This window comes from Loxodonta africana, chromosome 9 (genome assembly GCF_030014295.1).
Source record: "Loxodonta africana isolate mLoxAfr1 chromosome 9, mLoxAfr1.hap2, whole genome shotgun sequence".
Lineage (NCBI taxonomy): Eukaryota > Metazoa > Chordata > Mammalia > Proboscidea > Elephantidae > Loxodonta > Loxodonta africana.
Genome location: NC_087350.1, coordinates 52,790,425 through 52,799,003, shown reverse-complemented (window position 1 = coordinate 52,799,003; position 8,579 = coordinate 52,790,425). Strand labels below are relative to the sequence as shown.

Here is an 8,579-nt window from a genome sequence, read left to right as displayed (position 1 = left end):
AGAAAAGGCATTTATATTTATATATTTGTCTTGTTATCTAGCCACCTTGATAAAATCTGCTTAGGTTTTAAAGGTTTTTCAGATGATTCTTAGATTTTCTACATAGAAAAGCATGTCACCTAAAATAATGATAATTTTGTCTCTTCTAATGTTTAAGCCCCCTATATTTTTAGTTTTGCCTTATTTCACTGCTTAAGATCTCCATCTGATCAATGTAGCTTAATAGTGGTAATGGGTCATCCTTGCCTTGTCTTTTTCATGATACTGGGGAAATGGAACTCTTACGTTCTAAGTTACATATTTTTGTAATATTTGAATGTTTAGAATGAGAACCTCATCATTTTTTGACTGGAAAAAAAATAACGTATTTAAAGATCAAAGCTTAGAAATACAGGCTATCCCTGCTAGTATTTCTATTGTGTGCCATCCTTGGACCAGGACCTTATACTTAAAGTAGCCAGATGATGTTAGCCAAAAGTCACCATTGTTTGCAAAACAAAAATGCTTAAAGAAACATTGAGGAGTTTTTCCTATGAAGATTCTGGAAGTCTTAGCTAAATTTTTTGTGTACCAAGCAGGGCCGGATTAAGGCATGTGAGGGCCCTAAACACATATAATCTGTGGTGTTCCTTCCTATGCTTATTCACACATCCGAATGGAATATGCAAGTAACATCTATACGTACATATATATGTCTGTATTATGTGTTTTAGCTACCCACAAGGTAACTCCTCTTTAAAGATGTCTATAATATTTGCCACTGAACATAAGGGTGGCATATGCCATTTTAGCGGAATGAGATGAACTGGATTCAAAAATTTTTAGTGGATGCGGGTTACTAAGATTTTTTCTGTATACCACATTTTCTACAAAAAGAACATTCCACATATTCTGCACATAGAAAATGAGTCAGAGAGCTTAGCTTGTTTCCATAATCAAAGTAAAATTCTTTTTCTCCCCAACAACGAAAAATTGACTTTCACCAATTTTGCTTTAAACGACTCACACCTCAATTTTGATGCTTGTTTTGTAATAAATGCTATAATTATAAATGAACAAATGAAAAGATGCCATAAAAGAAAATTTATTGATCAGAAAACTAGAATTAAAACAAATTGCTGTAGTTTATTTTTAGATAAATCATATCTAACATGTTATAATTAAAAAACATTTCTTTCTCTTACAAATTCTTCAATTATTTCATCACAATTAAGCTGCCAAATAAGATCTATTTCCTTAAGTAATAAGGTAATAAAATACCGAGTCTTTCTTGAATCATTGTTTTTGAGTCTCTTTAGAGATGAAAATGAGCATTCTGTTGTGTGCTGTTTGTGATTATTAAAGTTAGAAATATGCATGAAGCAGTTTAACATTGGGAAACACGTATTGTATTTTAACTTCTATTATGGAATCATAGATGCCAACATAAGTAAAAACTTGTCTTTCCTGGATCTATTAACTTAGTTCTTATTAAGAGTGAGAATGTTGCACTTCTCTGTAAAGGTTTGTATTTAAATCAGGATCAATCTGCACTAATTTTTTGGATGCCTTCATGCATTCATCATCAGTAATACCCACATTGTTTAAGAAGAAAAATCTGTTTGAAAGAACTTCCTACACTTTTCTCCTTCTTTTCATGCAAGATTCATATGTGTCAATGATTGTGTAGTATATGGTTATGCAAAATTCATGCCTGGCAGTCAATGATACTTCTGGAGCACCTCCATCATATATTTGTTTCTTTCCAATGTTTCTGAAACCTGAACTGCTTGATAATCAGTATTTTGAAGTATTTGTTTTGTTTGTGTTTTTAAAATCTTCTCTTAAATTATGTAAATACCCTGTTACTGACCGGTAAAGATCTGCATGTCTTTAAATTTTCTTCTGAATCTTGGAGGTCTTGACTCATCTGATGAATATGCTACAATATATTATTTCACATAATCAACATAAATACGCATTCCAGTGTCTGCATTTCGTTGGTGATGTTTTCATGTTTGGTATCTCCGTTTTGTGTCTTGTCTTCAGCAATGTTTTCTAAGGCATCTAGAACCTGAGTGTATGAATCTAAGATTTGACTTGTTGATACAGCATGTGCTTCCCAACATGTATCAGAATGACATTTAAATACTTGATCATTGCCTAAATATGCTTTAAGAATTGCCCATCAGTGAGTAGAGGTGGCAAAAAATGTATAGAGGAACTAGACAGTAGGAAACAATATACTGCTTCTAGAAAACAATCTACCACACTACGTCCTACAACAAAAAATGAATGTACAGCACATGGTACAAAAATGGAATATTCGTTATGTTCTAAAATTTTCTGTTGCATGTCTTTATAACACCCTGACATATTGACAGCATTGTCATATCACTGGCCTCTACACTTAAAAAATCAATTTTGCAAACTTCACATTAAAAGTGAAGTACTTGACCTGCAATTTCTTCGCTGGAATGACTTTTTAAGGTAGTAAATGTGATAAATTGCTCAACAGATTTTCCATCTGTTGGAATCACATATCTTAAAACAATACTTAGCTGATATGTATGAGAAAAACCAGGAGAGGAATCTACAGACAAACTGAAATATGGAGCTATAATTATTTCACAAAGTAGTTGATCAAACTTTATCACTTATTAAGTTTATCAATCCTTCAAACATTGTTTTAGACATATACAATGGGTTGCCCTTTCCTGTGTGACCATATTTTGAGATAAAAAAACAAAACCAAACCCAGTGCTGTTGAGTCGATTCCAAATCACAGTGACCTTTTAGACAGAGCAGAACTGTCCCTTGGAGTTTCCAAGGAGTGCCTGGTGAATTCAAACTGCCAACACTTTGGTTAGCAGCCATAGCATTTAACCACTATGCCACCAGGGTTTCCTATTTTTGAGATATGACCTGCTAAAAATGGATCAAACTGAGCAACAAATTGAAGTCAACACAAAAAAATTTGTATTCTATGGGGACACAAGCACATCATTTCTTCCTCAAAAGATTGCCCATGTTCAGCAATTGTTATAATGACAGCAACAATGCCTTGCAAAATGGCTTTCCAATGCTGACATTCATTAATTTGCATTTCCAGTTCATGAGCTAAGCCAAAATCATGTCTTCAGTTTAAATATGACCACATACAGTCTCTGTAAAGTGAACTGTTTTTGTGTTTATCAATCATATATGAGTTGTGCTGATCACTACATCCATCCCTATCAAATTGAGAATTAAATGATTTAGGACTGTACAGTTTGCAAACAAAACAATATACAGAATCAAATGATGGAGAATACCGTAACCATTCCCTGTATAATTTTCACCATTAGCTTACCACCCTAGAAATATATTCTGGTTACAGAACCTTGTTTATCATTCAGAAATTTTTCACATGAATTTTCACGTGGTCCACTGTGATGTTGACAATCACCTGGCCCTCTTTTGATCCAACAATTTACATCATTAGAAGAAAAATTATTCCACATAGCAGGATCTGCATTTCTCTTATTTATGGGGTCTGCTGAAGTGACAATTTCAGATTATAAAATAGTTTCACTTTCTACACCATTACTAATTTTTTTTACTACGACAAGGAATGGTTGCAGATTTTGAAACAAACTCAGTTATATTTGTATTGCTATTAGTAATTTCAGCACTAGCAGTACTGGTACAATGATTTGCACCCATTAAACTAAGTGTTTAATGCAACAGATCTCTTCTGATCCATGACTTTTTAAAAAAAAGAAGTTAATTTTGGAATTGTTTTTAGGGATTCACAAGTCCTTTTCTTGTTACCTCCTGTGAGCTTTCATTTTTGTGCACCACTTAGTTGTTTCTCTGTCATTTTATTTGGATATAAAATTATGTTACTTTTTAAATTTAGTTCTAAGGCAGCAAATAAATTTGAATACAGATTCGGCAGTTAATGTTAAAAATTATTCTACAGAGTAGGATCTATACTTCTGCTACTAGTAAATAAAAAGTACATAAAAAATTTTTATTTGGAACATGTAATTTTTTTCTTCAGGTCTGAGATAGTCAAATAGTACTTATGAATCAGTTGGAAATAATTTCATTCATTTGTCATATGATGTTTGTTGGTAGGCCCATTGCAGATCTCCACGAGTAGTTTTGTGTTGAAATAATGCTTAAAACTTCCGCACTCACTTTCCCTCTTTTGATGCTATGTCTTCAGAGTTCATTGGAATACTGCTGATATGCAATGGGTGAGAGAGCAATTGCAAAGAACATGATACAAATAAAAGGGTATGTTCAATTTGAAGACGCTTTGCACCATATACATCACAAGTCACATGATTATAGTGCTCTTGGCACTGAATGTGAGGTTACACGTGATCAGTCTGAAATGAAAAGGAAAATATAATTGTTATTATATATAAAATTTATAAAAAGGTATCAGTTTTATTTACTGCCCTGCCAGTTTTCTTCCACTGCAGTGCTTGCTTTTCCTTGTGTCCTGTCTGCTTGGAATCTATACGTCTTTGCTTTGGACAACTGGTTCCCCTGCTTTCTTGATGGCCTAGCACAAGCGTACCTTGTTTACTGTGTAATCTGTCCCAGGCATCAAGGAATATTCATTAGTTCTGATGCTCATTTCATACTACCCCTACTCTATACCCCTCCCCAACTATGATTAGAAGAGGATTTTTATGTACATATGGAAGGAAAACATCCTGGTTCAAAATAGGACCCAGCAGCCTCTTCCCATGGGACAAAAAAGAGGCTAAGGAGTTAGTCAAGACACAACTTAAAAGCAATCTTTAAAAAGAGAATCGAGAAGAACTAAGACAAATTAGTTTCCAATTTAGGAAGTAGTTTACAATTTTTTTCTAACTCTCCATTTATTGAATTGGATTCCCTATTTGATTCTCTGTAGTTAATTGAAGTTAGTATTCTTAAAAATTTTAACAAATAGAAGTAGGCTTTTTTATAGGTTGGAAGATAGGAAAGAAGTTATATTGATCAAATTATCACTTTCATCCCTCCCATTGCTCCTCTAAACACCATCCTGGAAGTCCAGAGACATGGAGATAAAGAACTACAGCAGCAGCACTTCAGGCTTCATCCTTCTGGGCCTCTCCTCCAACCCTCAGCTGCAGAAGCCTCTCTTTGCCATCTTCCTCATCATGTACCTGGTCACCATGGTGGGGAATGTGTTCATCATCCTAGCCATACATTCTGACTCCAGGCTCCATAACCCAATGTACGTTTTCCTCAGAAATTTGTCCTTCATGGATATCTGCTTCACAACGGTCATTGTGCCCAAGATGCTGGTGAACTTACTATCACAGACAAAGACTATCTCCTACGTGGGCTGCCTGGTCCAGATATAATTTTTAATGGCCTTTGGGAATACTGACAGCTACCTGCTGGCATCCATGGCCATAGACCGACTGGTGGCCATCTGCAACCCCTTCCATTATGATGTGGTCATGAACCCACAGCGTTGTCTTCTCATGTTACTGGGTTCTTGCACCATATCTCATCTGTACTCCTTGCTCTGGGCGCTGCTCATGTCTCGTCTGTCTTTCTGTACCTCCCATGTCATTAAGCACTTTTTTTGTGACACCCAACCTGTGCTAAAGCTGTCCTGCTCTGACACCTTCTCTAGCCAGATTGTGGTCATGACCGAGACCCTAGCTGTCATTGTGACACCTTTCTTGTGCATCCTTTTCTCCTACACATGGATTATCACCGCTGTGCTCAGAATTCCCTCCACAGCCAGAAAGTGGAAGGCCTTCTCTACCTGTGGCTCCCACCTCACTGTAGTAGCTCTGTTCTATGGGAGTGTCATCTATGTTTATTTTAGGCCTCTGTCCATGTACTCAGTAGTGAAGGACCGAGTAGCCACAGTTATGTACACTGTGGTGACACCCATGTTGAACCCTTTCATCTACAGTCTGAGAAACAAGGATATGAAGCGGGGTCTGAGGAAGTTAAGGGAGAGAATTCACTTATAGAAGAACAAAATGATGGAATGTCAAAATTGGGAGATGAGGAGGTGGGACCAAGATGACGGAATACACAGACGCTTCCTGCGAACCCTCTTACAACAAAGCCTCGAAAAAACAAGTGAAGTGATTACATTTATGACAAGCTAGGAGTCCTGAACATCAAACACAAAGTTAGAAAATGGACCGAGTGACAGGGGAAGTAAGAGGCAGTTCAGAAGCAGAGAGGAATTATCGGACCTGACTCCGGGAACCCTTAGGCACCATTCCCAGGAGCAGCTGCAGCAGGCTGATACTAGCATTTGGCTGCAGTTTCCTCAGGGAGAAGCAACCAGCCCCACAGCCTACTCACACCTCCAGAAACAGAGAAGAACAGCACTCTAGGCAAAAACTAAGTACTTGTGTATATTTTACCTCGCCCTGAGTCCCCAAGCCAGCTTCAGTGGTTATTGATTTCCCTGGGTCTCAGATAGGCCCTGCTGAGCACCTAGAGCCATCCTCTCTGCCTTGGAGGAGGAATAAATTCACAACTGGGGGAAAAGATAATTTGCAAGCTCCACTAAACTGTGGAGGTCAGGACAGAAGCAGCTCTTGTCCATGCATAAATGGTCCATGGACTTTGAGTGCCTTTCCCCCCTGCATGGACCTGTGTGGGCCTATTTCAGGAGAATAGGCCCTTGTTGGCAGACTACAACTGTTTCAGCTGTGCGATGGACAGATGCATGTTTGATGTTTGACACTGCATTGCCTATTAAACAGGGTCCTTACCTACCCACTTCAGGGGCCTAAGGAACGGTGGCTCCACTTAAGTCACCCAGCCACTCATGACAGTGGCCCAAGGATAACTGGTACCTCCCATTTGTTACAACCAAAAACATTGGGTGCCCATGGCCCCTGTTCAGAACACACCCACTTGCACTGTTGCTCTAGGGAAGATGGACGTGCTTTCCTCAGAAACACTTAGAGGATGATTCTCAGCCCCTGCCTTGTTCAGAGCATAACCACCTGCTGCAACCAGGTACCGGTACCTGTACAACCACCCTTGCTCCTCTAAGACTGTAGGACAGAGCCTGTACCACACACTTGATGACCAACTACATGGACACCTGAGCTGAATCCATAGAAGAAAAATGAATGGACTCCTAGACTGATACACTTGGTAACAACTCTAGCCATCTGGTGAAAGGACATCAGAGCTTCAAAGGTGAAAGTAAGCAAGTTAGCTCACTCAAGCAACCCATTTGGGCATATCAAAACAAAACAAAGCAAGAAGCTAAGATGCAGTAAGCAAAGATAAAATAAACTAATATAATAACCTATAGATGGCATGGAGACAACAGTCAATATCAAATAACATAAAGACCAGCCAAAAGAACCATAATTGCTTCAACAAGCTCTCAAAACAAATAATCAAGGGATCTTCTAGATGAAAGTGCAGTCCTAGAATTACCAGATGTAGTACACAAAACATTAATATACAGAACCCTTCAAGGCATCAGGAAGGAAATCAGGCAATATGCAGAACAAGCCAAGGACCAAACAGATAAAGCAGTTGGAGAAATTAAGAAGGTTATTCAGGAACATAATGAAAAATTTAATAAGCTGGGTGAATCAATACAGAAGATAAACAATAAAATTACAGAATTAGACAACTCAATAGAAAGTCGGAGGACCAAAACTGAGCAAGTGGAAGGCAGAATTTGTGAACTTGTAGATAAAATACTTGGCACCAATATATTTGAAGAAAAATCAGATAAAAGAATTTTTTAAAATAAAGAAACCTTAAGAATCATATGGGACTCTATCAAGAGAAATAACCTATGAGTGAATTAAGTACCAGAACAGGAAGGGATAACAGAAAATACAGATAAAATTGTTGAAGATTTGTTGTCAGAAAACTTTCCTGATATCATGAAAGATGAGGAGCTATCCATCGAAGACACTCATCGAATTCCACATAAAACAGACTTTAAAAGAAAGTTACCAAGACACATTATAATCAAACTTGCCAAAACCAAAGACAGAGAATTTTAAGAGCTAAAAAAAATACAAAAGAGAGTCAATAAGAATAAGCTCGGACTACTCGACAGAAACCATGCAGGCAAGAAGGCAATGGGACGACTTATACAAAAAATTGAAGGAAAAAAATTGCCAACCATGAACCATATATCTAGCAAAACTGTCTCTCAAATATAAAGGTGAAATGATGACATTTCCAGATAAACAGAAGTTTAGAAAATTTGTAAAAACCAAACCAAAACTACAAGAAATACTAAAGGGAGTTCTTTGGTTAGAAAATCAATAATATCAAGTATCAACCCAAGACTAGAACACTGGGCACAGCAATCAGATGTCAACCCAGATAGGGAAATCACAAAAATAAATCAAGATAAAAAACACTCAAAACAGGGAAACACAGATGTTATTATGTAAAAGAACAACAGTAAAACAATAAAGAGGGACTAAGAAATGTAGTCATAGATCTATCATATGGAGAGGAAGACAAGGTGATATAAATGAAAGTTTGGTTTCAACTTAGAAAAATAGGGGTAAATATTAAGGAAACCACAAAGGAGCTTAACAATCCTACTCATCAAAATAAAACACAAG

General features: G+C 37.1%; 1 pseudogene; it reads left to right on the top strand.

The window, feature by feature from the left end:
- Positions 1 to 5,027: 5,027 nt before the first annotated feature.
- Positions 5,028 to 6,337, top strand: LOC100662371 (olfactory receptor 1L4-like; annotated as a pseudogene).
- The last annotated feature ends 2,242 nt before the right edge of the window (positions 6,338 to 8,579 follow it).